This window comes from Salvelinus sp. IW2-2015, unplaced genomic scaffold, assembly GCF_002910315.2.
Source record: "Salvelinus sp. IW2-2015 unplaced genomic scaffold, ASM291031v2 Un_scaffold2862, whole genome shotgun sequence".
In the NCBI taxonomy this organism is placed as follows: Eukaryota; Metazoa; Chordata; class Actinopteri; order Salmoniformes; family Salmonidae; genus Salvelinus; species Salvelinus sp. IW2-2015.
The window spans coordinates 29,952-50,525 of NW_019944162.1; the positions used below are offsets into that span (position 1 = coordinate 29,952).

Here is a 20,574-nt window from a genome sequence, read left to right on the forward strand (position 1 = left end):
AACCTCCCTGATCTTTGTGGTTGAATCTGTGTTTGAAATTCACTGCTCGACTGAGGGACCTTACAGATAATTGTATGTGGGGTGCGGTGAATCCATGCACCATATTATGTGACTTGTTAAACAAATGTACCACTCCTGAATGTATTTAGGCTTGCCATAACAAAGGGGTTGAATACAAGACATTTCAGCTTTTCATTTAGAAAGAATTTGTAAAAAATGTGAAAAACATAAATCCACTTTGACATTATTGGGTATTCTGTGTAGGTCAGTGACAAAATATCAAAATGTAATCCATTTTAAATTCAGTGTGTAACAACAAAATGTGGAAAAAGTCAAGGGGTGTGAATACTTTCTGAAGGCTCTGTATTATACCCCTTGGGGATAAGCTACTACTGCATTACCCCCATTACATGGGGCGGAAGGAAGATTTAGAAATGTTATAACATATTTCATACAATTCTACTCATTTAGCATTTTTTTAACACATTTCATACAATTCTACTCATTTTGCCATGAGACAGAAAGAAGATTTAGCAATTTTATGAAATCAAATACAATTTTATTGGTCACATACACATGGTAAGCAGAAGTTAATGTGAGTGTAGCGAAATGCTTGTGCTTCTAGTTCCGACAGTGCAGTAATATCTAACAAGTGATCTAACATTTCCCCAACAACTACCTAATACACACAAATCTAACGGCGTGAATGAGAATATGWACATATAAATATATGGATGAGCGATGGTGCAGTAGATGGTATAAAACACAGTATATACATGTGATATGAGAAATGTAAGATATGTAAACATTATTAAAGTGGCATTATTTAAAGTGCCATTGTTTAAAGTGACTAGTGATCCATGTATTAAAGTGTCCAGTGATTGGGTCTCAATGTAGACGACAGCCTCTCTGAGTTAGTGATTGCTGTTTAGCAGTCTGATGGTCTTGAGATTAGAAACTGTTTTTCAGTCTCTTTGATGCACCTGTACGGACCTTGCCTTCTGGATGATAGCAGTGTGAACAGGCAGTGGCTCGGGTGGATGTTGTCCTTGATGATCTTTTTGGCCTTCCTGTGACATCGGGTGSTGTAGGTGTCKMGYAGGGCAGGTAGTTTGCCCCCYGTGATGCGTTGTGCAGACCGCACCACCCTCTGGAGAGCCTTGCMGTTGAGGGCGGTGCAGTTGCCGTACCAGGCTGTGATACAGCCAGACAGGATGCTCTCGATTGTGCATCTGTAAAAGTTTGTCAGTGTTTTGGGTGACACGCCAAATTTCTTCAGCCTCCTGAGTTTGAAGAGGCGCTGTTGCGCCTTCTTCACCATGCTGTCTGTGTGGGTGGACCATTTCAGTTTGTCTGTGATGTGTGCGCCCAGGAACTTAAAACTTTACACCTTCTCCACTGCTGTCCCGTCGATGTGGATAGGGGGGTGCTCCCTCTGCTGTTTCCTGAAGTCCACGATCATCTCCTTTGTTTTGTTGACGTTGAGTGAGAGGTTGTTTTCCTGACACCACACTCCGAGGGCCCTCACCTCCTCCCTGTAGGCTGTCTCATCATTGTTGGTGATCAGGCCCACTACTGTTGTGTCGTCTGCAAACTTGATGATTGAGTTGGAGGCGTGCATGGCCACGCAGTCGTGGGTGAACAGGGAGTACAGGAGAGGGCTGAGCACACACCCTTGTGGGGCCCCATTGTTGTGGGTCAGCAAAGTGGAGATGTTGTTTCCTACCTTTACCACCTGGGGACGGCTCATCAGAAAGTCCGGGACTCAGTTGCACAGGGTGGGGTTGACACCTAGGGTCTCCAGCTTGATGATGTTGAATGCTGAGCTGTAGTCAATGAACAGCATTCTTACATAGGTATAGTTTTTGTCCAGATGGGATAGAGCAGTGTGCAGTGTGATTGCGTCGCCTGTGGACCTGTTGGGGCGGTATGCAAACTGAAGTGGGTCTAGGGTGGCAGGTAYGGTGGAGGTGATATGATCCTTGATTAGTCTCTCAAAGCACTTCATGATTACAGAAGTGAGTGCTACGGGGCAGTAGTCATTTAGTTCAGTTGTCTTTGCCTTCTTGGGTACAGGAACAATAGTAGCCATCTTGAAACATGTGGGGACAGCAGACTGGGATAGGGAGCAATTGAATAMGTCCGTAAACACACCAGCCAGCTGGTCTGGTCATGCTCTGAGGACGCGGCTAGGGATGCTGTCTGGGCCAGCAGCCTTGCGAGAGTTAACAAGTTTAAATGATTTACTCACATCAGCCACGGAGAAGGAGAGCGAGGGGATGCAGTCTTTGTTAGCGAGCCGCAACGGTGGCACTGTTTAATCCTCAAAGCAAAGAAGGTGTTTAGTTTGTCTGGAAGCGGGACGTCGGTGTCCGTGACGGGGCTGTTTTTGTAGACCGTGATTTCCTGTAGACCCTGCCAGATACGTCTCATGTCTGAGCCGTTGAATTGCGACTCCACCTTGTCCCTGTACCGGCATTTCGCTTATTTGATTGCTTGCGTAGGGAATAACTACACTGTTTATATTCAGCCATATTTCCAGATCTCTTTCCATGGTTGTGCGGTGGATTGCGCTTTCAGTTTTGTGCGAATGCCGCCATCCATCCACAGTTTCTGGTTAGGGTAGGTTTTAATAGTCACAGTGGGCACAACATCTCCAATGCACTCTTTATAAACACACTCACAGAGTCAGCGTGTAGGTTGATTATGTTCTCTGAGGCTGACCGGAACATATTCCAGTCCACGTGATCAAAACAATCTTGAAGCATGGCTTCCGATTGGTCAGACCAGCGTTGAATGGTTCTCATCACTGGTACATCCTGTTTAAGTTTATGCCTATAAGACGGAACGAGCAAGATAGCATTGTGGTCGGATTTGCCAAAGGGAGGGCGGGGCAGGGATTTGTATGCATCTCGGAAGTTAGAGTAGCAGTGGTCGATAGTATTAGCCCTGCGAGTCGTGCAATCCATATGCTGATAGAATTTAGGTAGCGTTGTTCTCACATTTGCTTTGTTAAAATCCCCAGCCACAATAAATGCAGCCTCAGGATATATGGTTTCCAGTTTATATAGAATCCAGTGAATTTCCTTGAGGGCCATCTTGGTGTTCGCTTGAGGGGGAATGTACACAGCTGTGACTATAACTGACGAGAATTCTCTTGGTAGGTAAAATGGCCGGCATTTGATTGTAAGGAATTCTAGGTCGGGTGAGCAGAAGCACTTGAGTTCCTGTATGTTGTTATGATTACACCATGAGTCGTTAATCATAAAGTATACACCCCCACCCTTCCTCTTCTCAGAGAAGTGTTTATCTCTGTCGACGCGCTGCATGGAGAAGCCCGGTGCCTGTACCAATACCAACAACATATCCAGAGAAAGCCATGTTTCCGTGAAACAGAGAATGTTACAATCTCTGATGTCTCTCTGGAAGGCAACCCTTGCTCGAAATTCGTCTACCTTGTTGTCAAGAGACTGGACATTGCGAGTAGTATACTCGGGAGCGGTGAGCGATGTGCACGTCTACGGAGCCTGACCAGAAGGCTGCTCCATCTGCACCTTCTGCGGCGCCATTGTTTTGGGTCGCCTGCTGGGATCAGATCAATTGTCCTGGGTGGTGGTCCAAACAGAGGAACCGCTTCGGGAAAGTCGAATTCCTGTTCGTAATGTTGGTAAGTTGACGTTGCTCTTATATCCAATAGTTGCTCCCGGATGTATGTAATAAGACTTAAGATTTCCTGGGGTAAAAATGTAAGAAACAATACATAAAAATAAAAAAACGTCATAGTTTCCTAAGAACGCGAAGCAAGGCGACCATCTCCGTCGGCGCCATTTAGCAGGATTACATTCATTTCTATTCATTTTACAACGAGACAGCGAGGAGACGTGGCAATTTTTTTACACAATTCATGCAATTCTACTCATTTTACCATGGGACAGTGAGAAGATGTAGCATTTTATAACTAATTACATACAATTCTACTCATTTTGCCATGGGGCAGAGAGAAGATTTAGCAAATGTATAACACATGTCATATAATTTACTAATTTTGCCATGGAGAGGAGAGAAGATTTGGCAATTTTATAAATAATTGCATGCAATTTTACTCATTTTACAATGGAATGGAGAGAATATTTAGCAATTATTTTACTAATTTCAAACAATTCTATTAATTTTACAACAGAGCAGAGAGAAGATTTAGCAATTTAATAAATCATTTCATGCAATTCTACTAATTTTGCCATCCGGTGAAGAGAAGACTGAAATTTTATAGCAAATTTCATGTGATTCTACTCATTTTGCAATGAGGCAGAGGAAAGATTTAGCAAATGTATAACTCATTTCATACATTCTACTCATTTTGCCATCCGGTGAAGACAAGATTGAGTAAATGTCTCACTTCATGCAATTCTACTCATATTGTCAACGGAAGGAAAGAAGATTTAGCAATTTTATAAATAATTACATTTTTTTGTACTAATTTCATACAATTCTATTCATTTTACATTGGGATGGAGAGAAGATTTAGCTATTTAAAAAAATATATATATGGAATTCTACTGTCACGTTCGTCATATGAAGGAGACCAAGGTGCAGCGTGGTATGCGTACATTCTTCTTTTAATTAAAGAAAGAATACTGAACAAACTAACAAAACGAACCGTGAAGCTAATATGAATAGTGCAGACAGGCCACTAAACATAGAACAAGAACCCACAAACACCAAAGGGAAATGGCTACCTAAATATGATCCCCAATCAGATACAACGATAAACAGCTGCCTCTGATTGGGAACCATATCAGGCCACCATAAACATACAAATACCTAGACATACAAAACCCCTAGACATACAAAACCCCTAGACATACAAAACCCCTAGACAATACAAAACCCCTCGACAATACAAAACTAGCGTATCCACCCTAGTCACACCGTGACCTAACCAAAATATAAAGAAAACAGAGATATCTCAGGTCAGGGCGTGACATCTACTGATTTTGTCATGGGGAGAGAGAAGATTTTTGACTTTTTTAACTAATTTCATGCAATTCTACCAATTTTGCCATCCGGTGAAGAGAAGACTTTTAAATTTTATTGAAATTTCATGTGATTCTGCTCATTTTGCCATGTGCCGAGAGAAGATTTAGCAATTTTATAACACATTTCCTGCGATTCTACACTTTTTGACATAGGGTGGAGAGAAATATCTGCTATTTTTAATATGATATCTGAGTGAGATTGACTAACAAAATCAATTGGGGCCCCGCGGACATTAATTTGAAGTTTAGATAGCTGGCCGCTAGACTAACTTACCAATCTAAAAAATGCTAACTGACTTTCAGTTTAGTGACATTCAGTGACAGACATAACAAGAGAAAAACTGCTGATGCACAACCACATTTCAAAATTGCACCTTGTGTATTCCACTATTCTAACTCGTAACAGTAAGATGAGCCCCCCACCCCCCCAAAAAACGTCTGCTAGTTGCCCAACCCTAATATAGGGAAAAGGGTGTCATTTGCAATGAAGCATCCCCAGTGCCTCACCAGGGGTCAAAGGCCGGCTGGCGTTTGGGATGGTTGGGCAAGGTGCTTCCGTCCACTGTCCCCCCTCCTGTCCCCCTGCTGCCCTGACCTCCGTTATCTGGCCGCGGGGACGGCACTGTGGAGCAACAACATAACAACATAGTAAACACCACAAAACATTAGACACACATAAGGAAGAAAACACTACAGGTTATAGATACATAGTAAAGGACTTCATCGGTCCAAAAAGATGGACCCGTTGCGAAATGGACCCAGGGCTTTCCCACTCGAACCCAATATGCATAAATACATAAAAAAAAATATAGAGACATGTTCCTAATGGAGCCAAGGATAACAATACCCATTCCGTATAGACCTGGTCGGATCCAGATCCGATCCGAGTGAGGGAAGCAGCAGAAAAGTAATTTTTAAAGCTACTTTATTAACCGGAGCTGATAAAAAGCTAGAGGCGGGCGGGAGAGGGTGAGTAGGGGGTTAAGAGCAGGCGGGGAGGGGACGTACCGTGAGCGTGTGACACAGGGTGCAGGGAGGGAGAGACTGCAACCAACCAACAAACAGACTCGCACTATAGTAGACTAAAAACATATAGATCAAATCAAATCGTATTTGTCACATTTGCCGAATACAACAGGTGTAGACCTTACTGTGAAATGCTGAATACAACAGGTGTAGACCTTACTGTGACATGCTTACTTACAAGCCCTTAACGAACAATGCAGTTCAAGAAATAGAGTTAACTTTTTAAGGATAGGGGGCAGCATTTTCACTTTTGGATGAATTGCCCAAACTGAACTGCCACTTACTCTGTCCCAGATGCTGATATATGCATAGTATTAGTAGGATTGGATAGAAAACACTCTGAAGTTTCTAAAACTGTTTGAATGATGTCTGTGAGTATAACAGAACTCATATGGCAGACAAAACCCTGAAAAGAAATCCAAACAGGAAGTGAGAAATCGATTTTCAAAACAGTGCCTATTGAAATCCCTGTTAGTTATGGATGTGCATGCACTTCCTAGGGCTTCCACTAGATGTCACCGTCTTTAGATACTGGTTTTAGGATTCTACTATAAAGGAGGGGCTCATAYGAGCTCTTTTAGTGAGTGGTCTGGCAGAGAGCCTCGGTCTCATGATGCGCGGTCATGAGAGAGTATGCTCTCGTTCCAATGCTTTTCTTCAGACAATGAAATTCTCCGGTTGGAACCTTATTGATGATTAATGTTAAAAACATCCTAAATATGGATTGCATACATCATTTGACTTGTTTCTATGACCTGTAACGGAACTTTTTCAGTTTTTGTCTGGAGGAAGTTCTCGTGCCTCATGAAGATGGATTACTGGGCTGAACATGCTAACAAGAAGTGGCTAAATGATGGGCTTTATGGAACTTTATGGAACAAATCAGTCATTTATTGTCGAACTGGGAGTGCCTTCTGATGAAGATCATCAAAGGTAAGTGAATATTTATTGTGTTTTTTGTAGCTTCTGTTGACGCCAAAATGGCGGCTATTTCTTTGGCTATTTTGGGTTCTGAGTGCCGTTCTCAGATTATTCTTCTTCCGTAAAGTTTTTTTGAAATCTGACACAGCGGTTGCATAGAGGATACGTTTATCTTTAATTCTGTGAATAACACTTGCATCTTTTATCAATGTTTATTATGAGTATTTCTGCAAAATCACCGGATGTTTTGGAATCAAAACCTTACTGCACGTAACGCGCCAGTGTAAACTGAGATTTTTTTATATAAATATGCACATTATCGAACAAAACATACATGTATTGTGTAACATGATGTCCTATGAGTGTCATCTGATGAAGATCATCAAAGGTTAGTGATTCATTTTATCTATATTTCTGCTTTTTGTGACTCCTATTGTTGGCTGAAAAAATGGCTGTGTTTTTGTGACTTGTCTCTGACCTAACATAGTCATATGTTGTGCTTTCGCTGTAAATCATTTTTGAAATCGGACACCATGGGTAGATTAACAAGATGTTTATCTTTCATTTGCTGTATTGGACTTGTTAATGTGTGAAAGTTACATATTTCTAAAAAATATTTTTGAATTTCGCGCGCTGCCTTTTCAGAGGAATGTTGTCGGTGAACCTAGAAAGGTCAAGAAAATATTTACTAAATAAACTAAAGTAAAAAATAAAATAAAAAGTAACAAGAAAATTACATAAAAATAAATTAACTTCTTACGGCTGAGATCCCGTTAACGGGATCGACTTGACAACAGCCAGTGAAAGTGCAGGGCGCCAAATTCAAACAACTGAAATCTCAATTAAAATTCCTCAAACATACAAGTATTTTACACCATTTTAAAGATAAACTTGTTGTTAATCCCACCACAGTGTACGATTTCAAAAAGGCTTTACGACGAAAGCACACCATCTGATTATGTTAGGTCAGTACCTAGTCACAGAAAAACACAGCCATTTTTCCAGCCAAAGAGAGGAGTCACAAAAATAGAGAAATATAGATAAAATGAATCACTAACCTTTGATGATCTTCATCAGATGACACTCATAGGACTTCATGTTACACAATACATGTATGTTTTGTTCGATAAATCTTAGTTTACATTGGAGCGTTATGTTCAGTAATGTTTTGCCTCCAAAACATCCAGTGATTTTGCAGAGAGCCACATCAATTTACAGAAATACTCATAATAAACATTGATAAAAGATACAAGTATTTTACATGGAACTTTAGATAAACTTCTCCTTAATGCAACCGCTGTGTCAGATTTCAAAAAAACTTTACGGAAAAAGCAAACCATGCAATAATCAGACACAAAAACAAGCCATACAGGTACCCGCCATGTTGTGGAGTCAACAGAAGTCAGGAATAGCATTATAAATATTAACTTACCTTTGATGATCATCAGAATGCACTCCCAGGAATCCCAGTTCCACAATAAATGTTTGTTTTGTTCGATAAAGTCCATAATTTATGTCCAAATACCTCCTTTTTGTTCGCGCGTTTAGTTCAAAAAGCCAGGCCAGACGAAAAGTTAAAAAAATTCCATTACAGTTCGTAGAAACATGTCAAACGATTTATAGAATCAATCTTTAGGATGTTTTTAACATAAATCTTCAATAATGTTTAAACCGGAGAATTCCTTTGTCTGTAGAAATGCAATGGAACACAGCTAACTCTCAGGGGGGCGCGCCTGAGTGAGCTCGTGGCACTCTGCCAGACCCCTGACTCAATCAGTTCTCATTCCCTCATCCTTCACAGTAGAAGCCTGAAACAAGGTTCTAAAGACTGTTGACATCTAGTGGAAGCCTTAGGAAGTACAATATGACCCCATAGACACTGTATATTGGATAGGCAAACCTAAAAACCTCAGATTTCCCACTTCCTGGTTGGGTTTTTTCGCAGGTTTTTGCCCGCCATATGAGTGCTGTTATACTCACAGACATCATTCAAACAGTTTTAGAAACTTCAGAATGTTTTCTATCCAAATCTACTAATACTATGCATATCTTAGCTTCTGGGACTGGGTAGCAGGCAGTTTACTCTGGGCACCTTATTCATCCAAGCTACTCAATACTGCCCCCAGCCATAAGAAAACATTCCATGACTTTGGGGACTGGAGTCTTTGACAATTTTTTGGGCCTTCCTCTGACACGGCCTAGTATATAGGTCCTGGGTGGCAGTAAGCTTGGCCACAGTGATGTACTGGGCCATACGCACTACCCTCTGTGCTGACAACACAACCCACTGTTGTGTCGTCAGCAAACTTAATGATGGTGTTGGAGTCGTTCTTGGCCACGCAGTCGTGGGTGAACAAGGAGTACAGGAGGGGACTAAGCATACCCCCTGACCGGCCCCAGTGTTGAGGATCAGCGTTGCAGATGTGTTGTTGCCTACCCTTATCACCTGGGGGTGGCTCGTCATGAAGTCCAGGATCCAGTTGCAGAGGGAGGTGTTTAGTCCCAGGGTCGTTAGCTTAGTGATGAGCTTTGTGGGCACTATGGTGTTGAACGCTGAGCTGTAGTCAATGAACAGCATTCTCACATAGGTGTTCCTTTTGTCCAGGTGGGAAAGGGCAGTGTGGAGTGCGATTGAGATTGCGTCATCTGTGGATCTGTTGGGGCAGTATACGAATTGGAGTGGGTCTAGAGTTTCCGGCATGATGGTGTTGATGTGAGCCATGACCAGCAGGTTACCTTCACTTTCTTGGGWACAGGGACTATGGTGGTCCATTTGAAACATGTAGGTATTACAGACTCGGTCAGGGAGAGGTTGAAAATGCAGTGGTGTAAATTACTTAAGTAAAAATACTTGAAAGTACTACTTAAGTAGTTTTTGTGGGTATCTATACTTTACTATCTATATTTTTCACAACTTTTACTTTTATTTCACTACATTCCCCAAAAAAATAATGTACTTTTTACTCCATACAATTTCCCTGACAACCCAAAGTACTCGTTACATTTTGAATGCTTAGCAGAACAAGAAAATTGAGAAATGCACGCACCTATCAAGAGAACACGTGGTCATCCCTACTGCCAATGTTCTGGTGGACTCACTAAACACAAATGCATCTTTTGTAAATAATGTCTGAGTGTTGGAGTGTGCCCCTGGCTATCTGTAATGATGTCTGAGTGTTGGAGTGTTCCCCTGGCTATCTGTAATGATGTCTGAGTGTTGGAGTGTGCCCCCTGGCTATCTGTAAATAATGTCTGAGTTTGGAGTGTCCCCTGGCTATCTGTAATGATGTCTGAGTGTTGGAGTGTGCCCCCTGGCTATCTGTAAAATATGTCTGAGTGTTGGAGTGTGCCCCTGGCTATCTGTAAATAATGTCTGAGTGTTGGAGTTTGCCCCTGGCTATCTGTAATGATGTCTGAGTGTTGGAGTGTTCCCCTGGCTATCTGTAAATAATGTCTGAGTGTTGGAGTGTGCCCCTGGCTATTTGTAAATAATATCTGAGTGTTGGAGTGTTCCCCTGGCTATTTGTAAATAATCTCTGAGTGTTGGAGTGTTTCCCCTGGCTATTTGTAAATAATATCTGAGTGTTGGAGTGTTCCCCTGGCTATATGTAATAATGTCTGAGTGTTGGAGTGTGTCCCTGGCTATCTGTAATGATGTCTGAGTGTTGGAGTGTGCCCCTGGATATCTGTAATAATCTCTGAGTGTTGGAGTGTTCCCTGGCTATTTGTAAATAATCTCTGAGTGTTGGAGTGTTCCCCTGGCTATTTGTAAATAATGTCTGAGTGTTGGAGTGTGCCCCGGCTATCTGTAATGATGTCTGAGTGTTGGAGTGTTCCCCTGGCTATCTGTAAATAATGTCTGAGTGTTGGAGTGTGCCCCTGGCTATCTGTAATGATGTCTGAGTGTTGGAGTGTTCCCCTGGCTATTTGTAATAATCTCTGAGTGTTGGAGTGTGCCCCTGGCTATCTGTACATTTTAAAAACAAGAAAATGGTGCCGTCTGCTGAATTTTAAATGATTTATACTTTTACTTTTGATACTTAAGTATATTTAAAACCAAATACTTTTACTCAAGTAGTATTTTACGAGGTGACTTTAACTTGAGTCATTTTCTATTAAGGTATCTATACTTTTACTCAAGTATGACAATTTGGTACTTTTTCCACCACTGTGAATGTCAGTGAAGACACATGCCAGTTGGTCCGTGCATGCTTTGGAGTATATGTCCTGGTAATCCGTCTGGTCCTGTGGCTTTGTGAATGTTGACTGTTTAAAGGTCGTTGCTCACAATCGGCTACGGAGAGCGTGATCACACAGTCGTCTGGAAATAACTGGTGCTCTCATGCATACTTCAGTGTTGCTGGCTCCCAAGCGAGCATAAACGGCACTTAGCTCATCTGGTAGGCTCGCGTCACTGGGCAGCTCGCGGCTGGGTTTCCCTTCATAGTCCACAATGGTTTGCAAGCCTTGCCACATTTGACGAGCATCAGAGCCGGTGAAGTAGGATACAATCTTAGTCCTGTATTGACGCATTGCCTGTTTGATGGTTCGTCTGGGGGCAAAGCGGGATTTCTTAAAAACGTCCGGATTAGTGTCCCGCTCCTTGAAAGCGGCAGCTCTAGCCTTTAGCTCGGTGCGGATGTTGCCTGTAATCCATGGCTTCTGGTTGGGATATGTACTTACGGTCAATGTGGGGACAACGTGGTGGTGTACTCCTCAATAGCATTGGATGAATCCTGGAAAATATTCCAGTTTGTTCTAGCAAAACAGTCCTGTAGCCTAGCATCTGCGTCATCTGACCACTTCCGTATTGAGCGATTCACTGGTACTTCCTGCTTTCGTTTTAAGTCACACGTACCTCTATAGAAGCTGTAGCCCTGTGTATGTGCTAATAGAGATAAGTCACATGTACCTCTATAGAAGCTGCCAACCCTCCTGGGCATGGACTCACTGTAGATGATGCGGTTTTCTTTAGAAGAGACTCCGTCCTCTGGGTGCTGCTCATGGAACATCCCCACCTGGACAGGGTTAGGGATAGGACAGAGAAAGGAGGACAGAGTCAGACAGACAGACAGCGTAGGTTTGACAGACTGACTGGAAAAGTATGAAAACCTCTAATTAGTATCATGTTGAAAAAACTATATCTGGTATCATGATGGTAACATTATCCTAGAAACGTGTTGTTAACATTCTCCCAGGTAGACACGTGGTACAGTATCTACTATGATCTTTTATTTATTTAATTTGATTTATCTAGGCAAGTCATTGAACCTGGAATTGAACCAGGGTCTGCAGTGCCTTAGGCCGCTGCACCACTTGGGAGCCTCCCCATCCAATTAGAGGTACAGTATCTACCATGCTTCGATAAGTGATACAGTATCTACCTTGATTTGATAAGTGGTACAGTATCTACCCTGATCTGATAAGTGGTACAGTATCTACCATGTTCTAACTAGAAGTACAGTATTGTCATGACTCTCCTGTAAAGATCTGAAGGATCAGGTTACAGTGGGTCCGCTCTATAGTGCCCTCTCTCTCGTAGAGTGGGAGAGGGGTGAAGTTGGCCGTTTTATGACGGTCATAAATACCTTGTAGAAACTCTGCCTTAGGGCTCTGCAGGATTGAGGGGAAAGAAATCTCTTAGTTACAAGGACATTCCTCCCGCCAAAACGGTAACATCAAAAGGTTTAATAATGAAACAATATTTCTGTAATCCACAGTTGGAATGGTCCGTGGGCCCCGAAAGAACAATTATTTCAGATCAGTTGTTGTTTTGTGATCTCATTAAGAACGGTATAACCACATAACTGTATCTCAATGTGTATATTTCCCAGTTATCAGATTGTAATGACGCTGAGTCGGGAAACAAGTTCAGGGAGTGAGTGCTTTAATAAATAAACGGAACATATTACAAAACAAGAAACTGGAACAGCACACAGACATGAAACAGAAACAATGACATCTGGGGAAGGAACCAAATAGTGACATATATAGGGAAGGTAATCAGGGAAGTGATGGAGTCCAGGTGAGTCTGACGACATGCAGGAGAGCATAGCGATGGGGACAGGTGTGTGCCATTATGAACAGCCTGGTGACCTAGAGGCTGGAAGGGGAGCAAATGTGACACAGATTTACATCTAAATGTTGTGGAACTTATATGATTAAATATGAAACTATTTGCGAGAAGATGAAATGTGATGTTAGCCGACTATATGGGAATTGTTTTTCATATAAAAGTTTTAACCAGTCAGTGACCACATCCACGTGAGCACAGACATTATGTTGGCGTCATGGAATGCCCCTTTTGCCAGAGTTTATAAAAGGACTCGCTAACAAAATTTACATTAGACCAGAGAACATGAGAAAGTAGTCCACACGCTGAAATGGTTGCCATTTCAATGGAGACCAGTTATGTGAAGCGCCAGCTGAATATGTTACAAATGGTGAAGAAATGTAAATCTCTAGAGACCTGTACATTGCCGGGCTGCTACGGGCGTGTAAAATGGTTCTAGCTCTACAATAGACCAGCGCGACTGACAGCGTGAGCTGAAAGGTACGAAATTGTTAGAAACTCTGAAACTCTCTCTCGAAGAAAAGAAGAAGACTACACAGGAACATTCAGTCTGCAGTAAACTGGGAAACCGAAAGAACTAGAAGACTACACAGGAACATTCAGTCTGGCAGTAAACTGACCGAAGACCAGAAGACTACACAGGAACATTCAGTCTGCAGTAAACTGACCGAGACCAAGAAGACTACACAGGAACATTCAGTCTGCAGTAAACTGGACCGAAGACTAGAAGACTACACAGGAAACATTCAGTCTGCAGTAAACTGACCGAAGACTAGAAGACTACACAGGAACATCCAGTCTGCAGTAAACTGACGCGAAGACTAGAAGACTACACAGGAACATTCAGTCTTGCAGTAAACTGACCGAAGACTAGAACTACACAGGAACATTCAGTCTGCAGTAAACTGACAGAAGACTAGAAGACTACACAGGAATTCAGTCTGCAGTAAACTGACCGAAGACTAGAAGACTACACAGGAACATTCAGTCTGCAGTAACTGGACCGAAGACTAGAAGACTACACAGGAACATTCAGTCTGCAGTAAACTGGACCGAAGACTAGAAGACTACACAGGAACATTCAGTCTGCAGTAAACTGACCGAAGACTAGAAGACTCCACAGGAACATTCAGTCTGCAGTAAACTGGACCGAAGACTAGAAGACTACACAGGAACATTCAGTCTGCAGTAAACTGACCGAAGACTAAGAAGACTACACAGGAACATTCAGTCTGCAGTAAACTGACCGAAGACTAGAAGACTACACAGGAACATTCAGTCTGCAGTAAACTCACCGAAGACTAGAAGACTACACAGGAACATTCAGTCTGCAGTAAACTGACTGTTGCGTCAAAAAACAGAACACTCAAAACATGAGCACAATGGCAGCTCTTCCTTTAAAGAACTCCAGGCCTCAAGAGGGCAGATAACCCAAAAACACAGGTGGAACTAAAATTGAGCCAGGATTTCTGGAGGGACTACTTTTTTCATGCGCACCTGGCAGATAAGCATGGGTTATAAAATGTTTGGTCCTCAACATACACACAGCTCATTGTTCAACCCTAAAGACGCAACTGGTATGTAATGATTGGAATTATTTATATGTTGCATCCAGTGCTTAGCACAATTTACATGTTTAACTCTGGTAGTGGTGACTTTTTGTTGTGGATATTTTCTGACTGCAGAAGTAATTGCTAGAAGTGCTAGATTAAATTGTTAAAACTGTTACTTTATTCAAAGCCATGCTTTGTTGCTGTGTCATGCATTGTTTAGTGTAAAATAATGCATGTTTATTCTCTGTTTAAGGTTATCAACCTACTCCTATTCCTACTCCTACCTATTCCCTATTCCTTATTCCTCTGTCATTCAACTACTCTATTCAACAAATCAACTGTTCAACATATTCAACAAATGGCATCAAAACCATAATAAAACACTGGAAAGGAATTGAGTTGTCCCTTTGCATTCTTCACGGGTTGAGCAAGCCGTTGTCAAGTTTGGGCAGAGCTGAAATAATTAGAACACCTAGACAACTTGACACTGACCGAAGACTAGAAGACTACACAGGAACATTCAGTCTGCAGTAAACTGACCGAAGACTAGAAGACTACACAGGAACATTCAGTCTGCAGTAAACTCGACTGAAGACTAGAAGACTACACAGGAACATTCAGTCTGCAGTAAACTGACCGAAGACTAGAAAGACTACACAGAACATTCAGTCTGCAGTAAACTGACCGAAGACTAGAAGACTACACACAGAACATTCAGTCTGCAGTAAACTGACCGAAGACTAGAAGATACACAGGAACATTCAGTCTGCAGTAAACTGACCGAAGACTAGAAGACTACACAGGACATTCAGTCTGACTAAACTGACCGAGACTAGAAGACTACCAGAACATTCAGTCTGCAGTAAACTGGACAGAAGACTAGAAGACTACACAGGAACATTCAGTCTGCAGTAAACTGACCGAAGACTAGAAGACTACACAGGAACATTCAGTCTGCAGTAAACTGACCGAAGACTAGAAGACTACACAGGAACATTCAGACTGCAGTAAACTCGACTGAAGACTAGAAGACTACACAGGAACATTCAGTCTGCAGTAAACTGGACCGAAGACTAGAAGACTACACAGGAACATTCAGTCTGCAGTAAACTGACCGAAGACTAGAAGATTACACAGGAACATTCAGTCTGCAGTAAACTGACGAAGACTAGAAGACTACACAGGAACATTCAGTCTGCAGTAAACTGACCGAAGACTAGAAGACTACACAGGAACATTCAGTCTGCAGTAAACTGACGAAGACTAGAAGACTACACAGGAACATTCAGTCTGCAGTAAACTGACCGAAGACTAGAAGACTACACAGGAACATTCAGTCTGCGAGTAAACTGACCGAAGACTAGAAGACTACACAGGAACATTCAGTCTGCAGTAAACTGACCGAAGACTAGAAGACTACACAGGAACATTCAGTCTGCAGTAAAACTGACCGAAGACTAGAAGACTACCACAGAACATTCAGTCTGCAGTAAACTGACCGAAGACTAAAGACTACACAGGAACATTCAGTCTGCAGTAAACTGGACCGAAGCCTAGAAGACTACACAGGAACATTCAGTCTGCAGTAAACTGACCGAAGACTAGAAGACAAAGACCAATTACTCTCACCACTATATATACCTCTATTCTAACGGAACCCGCTGAACATTGGGGGTTAGACCTATGGAGGATACGTTCTCAGTCACTCCGAAACCTACTACAACTACAAAGGACATGGTGACCTCTCTGTGGACAAGCAGAGGCTTTCTGTCGAATTACTCCCCGTAGATGGATCGATTGTTTCCAAGAGAGAGACAGCAAAGACATACACATGTAAATATGCACATTGCAATTCTTTCGAATGAGCGGAGTTCATGTGCAAAGTATTCACATTTCCATGAGCATAGTTATCAGCTGTCTGTACGACTCTCCCTCTCCCTCCTTTTGAATCTGCCATTTTGTGTAACAAAATCTAATAAGAGGTAACATTATCAATCAATATCTAATTAGAGGTACAGTATCTACCATGATCTATTTAGAGGTATCGACCATGATCTAATTAGAGGTACAGCATCTACCATGATCTAATTAGAGTATCTCCATGATCTATTTAGAGGTACAGTATCTACCATGATCTAATTAGAGGTACAGTATCTACCATGATAATATTTAGAGGTACAGTATCTACCATATCTATTTAGAGGTATCTACCATGATTTAATTAGAGGTACAGTATCTACCATGATCTATTAGAGGTATCTACCATGATCTAATTAGAGGTACAGTTCTACCATGATCTAATTAGAGGTATCTACCATGATCTAATTAGAGTATCTACCATGATCTAATTAGAGGTATCTACCATGATCTAATTAGAGGTATCTACCATGATCTAATTAGAAGTACAGTATTACCATATCTAATAAGAGGTACAGTATCTACCATGATTTAATTAGAGGACAAGTATCTACCATGATCTAGTTAGAGGTACAGTATCTACCATGATCTATTAGAGGTACAGTATCTACCATGATCTAATATGAGGTACAGTATCAAACATGGTCTAATTAGAGGTACAGTATCTACCATGATCTAATTAGAGGTACAGTATCAAACATGATCTAATTAGAGGTACAGTATCAAACATGATCTAATTAGAGGTACAGTATCAAACATGATCTAATTAGAGGTACAGTATCTACCATGATCTAATTAGAGGTACAGTATCAAACATGATCTAGTTAGAGGTACAGTATCCTACCATGATCTAGTTAGAGGTACAGTAATCTACCATGATCTAATTAGAGGTACATGTATCTACCATGATCTAATTAGAGGTACAGTATCAAACATGGTCTAATTAGAGGTATATACCATGATCTAATTAGAAATATTTGATTTGATATCTTATTAGAGGTACATTATATATACAAAAGTATGTGGACACCCCTTCACCACTGCTACCTGTTGCTGACAGGTGTATAAAATCGAACACACAGCCATGTAATCTCTATAGTTAAACATTGTCAGTAGAATGGCCTTACTGAAGAGCTCAGTGTCTTTCAACGTGGCAAGGTCATTGGATGAAACCTTTCCAACTAGTCAATTCGTCAAATTTCTGCCCTGCTAGAGCTGCCCTGGTCAACTGTAAGGGATGTTATTGTGAAGTGGAAACGTTTAGGAGCAACAACGGCTCAGCCGCGAAGTGAACGGGACCGGCGAGCTCACAGAACATGACCGCTGAAGAGCGTAGAGCGTAAAAATCATCTGTCCTCGGCTGCAACACTCACTACCAACTTCCAAACTGTCAGCACAAGAACTGTTCGCCAGGAGCTTCATGAAATGGGTTTCCATGGCAGAGCAGCCGCACACAAGCCTAAGATCACCATGTGCAATGCCAAGTGTCGGCTGTAGTGGTGTAAAGCTCGCTCCCATTGGACTCTGGAGCCGTGCAAACACGTTCTCTGGAATTATGAATCACATTTCATCTGGCAGTCCGACGGACTAATCTGGGTTTGGCGGATGCCAGGAGAATGCTACCTGCCCCAACGTATAGTGCCAATGGTAAAGTTTGGTGGAGGAGGAACAATGGTCTGGGGCTGTTTTTCATGGTTCGGGCTAGGGCCCCTAGTTCCAGTGAAGGGTATTTTTAATGCTACAGCGTACTTTCTAGACGATGACAATGCCCCCATGCAGAAAGCGAGGTCCATACAGAAAGGGTTTGTCAAGATCGGTTTGGAAGAACTTGACTGGCCTGCATAGAGCCCTGACCTCATCCCATCAAACACCTTTGGGATGAATTGAAATGCCGACTGCGAGCCTGGCCTAATCGCCCAATGTCAGAGCCCAACCTCACAACGCCTCTCCCCTATTTGACCTAGATAATTTGTGTGTATGCATTGATATGTAGGCTACATGCGCCCTGTTAAAGAATGTATGTAGTTCTGTCCTTGAGCTGTTCTTGTCTATTGAAGTTCTGGATTATGTAATTCTGTATTATGTTTCATGTTCTGTGTGGATCCCAGGAAGAGTAGCTGCTGCTTTTGCAGCAATGGGGATACTAAAAAAATACCAAAAACCATTGTGGCTGAATGGAAGCAAGTCCCTGCAGCAATGTTCAAACACCTAGTGGAAAGCCTTCCCAGAAGAATGGAGGCTGTTATAGCAGCAAAGGGGGGACCAACCCCATATTAATGCCCATGATTTTGGAACGAGATGTTGGACGAGCAGATGTCCACATACACTACATGACCAAAAGTATCTACCATGATCTCTCGCAGAGCAATGGACCTTAGAAAGACATCTAGCTGCAACACTGAATGTCCAGAGGGCTATGGCCTTAATATTGAATTACTCAGAGCAAAGCAAAGCCAACAGAGAAAATGAAGCAGCATCAGAAGCAGGCAGGCAGGCAGACAGGCAGACAGGCAGACAGGCAGACAGGCAGACAGGCAGACAGGCAGACAGACAGACAGACAGACAGACAGACAGACAGACAGACAGACAGAACTACGACAACATAACCAAAATAAACTGGCCTCCTGCAGCTATCGCACGATGGGTATGTACACAGTCAATGGTAGGCTTCGAGGGGACTCCTATGATAGGTACACCTATAGCTCATCTCTTGGCAGTAGTACTGTAAACTACTTTATCACCAACCTCAACCCAGAGTCAATGCGTTCACAGTCAGCCCACTTACACACCCCTATCAGATCACAGCAAAATCAGTCTACTTAGAACAGAGCAATACTCAATCATGACGCATCAAAGCCAAAGGAACTGAATAATATTAAGAAATGCTATAGTTGGAGTGAAAGTAGTGTGGAAAAACACCAAAAAACATTTAGGCAACAACAAATTCAATCCCTTTTAGACAACTTCTTGGACAAAATATGTCACTGTAATAGTGAATGTGTAAACTTGGCAGTAGAAAACCGAAACCGTATATTTTACATCTCAGCTTCTCTATCAAATCAAAAAACGTCAAGCAGACAACCTAAGAAAATAAACAACAATGACAAATGGTTTGATGAAGAACACAAAAACTTAAGAAAGAAATTGAGAGACCTATCCAACCAAAAACATAGAGACCCAGAAAACCTGAGCCTTCACTATGGTGAATCACTAAAACAATACAGAAATACACTATGGTGAATCACTAAAACAATACAGAAATACACTATGGTGAATCACTAAAACAATACAGAAATACACTATGGTGAATCACTAAAACAATACAGAAACACACTACTGAAAAAGAAGGATCAGCACATCAGAAATCACTTAATTGTAATTGAAGAATCCACTGACTCTAACCACTTCTGGGAAAATTAGAACACACTAAACAAACAACACGAAGAGTTATCTCTCCAAAACGGAAATGTAAGGATAAACCACTTCTCCAGTCTTTTTGGCCCTGTAACAAAGAACAAAAAATAAATAAATATACATGATCAAATTCAAATCTTAGAATAAACTATCAAAGACTACCAGAACCCACTGGATTCTCCAATCACATTGAATGACAGTACAAGATGGCGCATTACCACCAGGAATATGACTTTCCAAAAGCGAATCCTTTGTTCGGACCACCACCCAGGACATTGGATCTAATCCCAGAGGCAGAAGAGGTAGACGGAGCGGCCTCCTGGTCAGACTTTGAAGGCGTGCACAACATCCACCGCTTCGGAGTATATTACTCGCCAATGTCCAGTCTATAGACAACAAGGTGGACGAAATTAGGGCAATGGTAGCCTTCAAGAGAGACAGAGATTGTAACATTCTCCGTTTCACGGAAACATGGCTCTATCGGGATATGTTGTCGGAGTTGGTACAGCCAACGGGTTTCTTCAAGCGTCGTGCCAACAGAAATAAACATCTCTCTGGAAAGAAGAAGGGCGGGGGTGTATGCTTTATGATTAACGACTCATGGTGTAATCACAACAACATACGGGAGGTCCTT

General features: G+C 41.9%; 1 pseudogene; it reads right to left on the minus strand.

Moving 5' to 3' along the window:
• LOC112074879 (cyclin-dependent kinase-like 5) overlaps nt 1-20,574 on the minus strand; it is a 68,499-nt pseudogene that overhangs the window by 26,341 nt on the left and 21,584 nt on the right.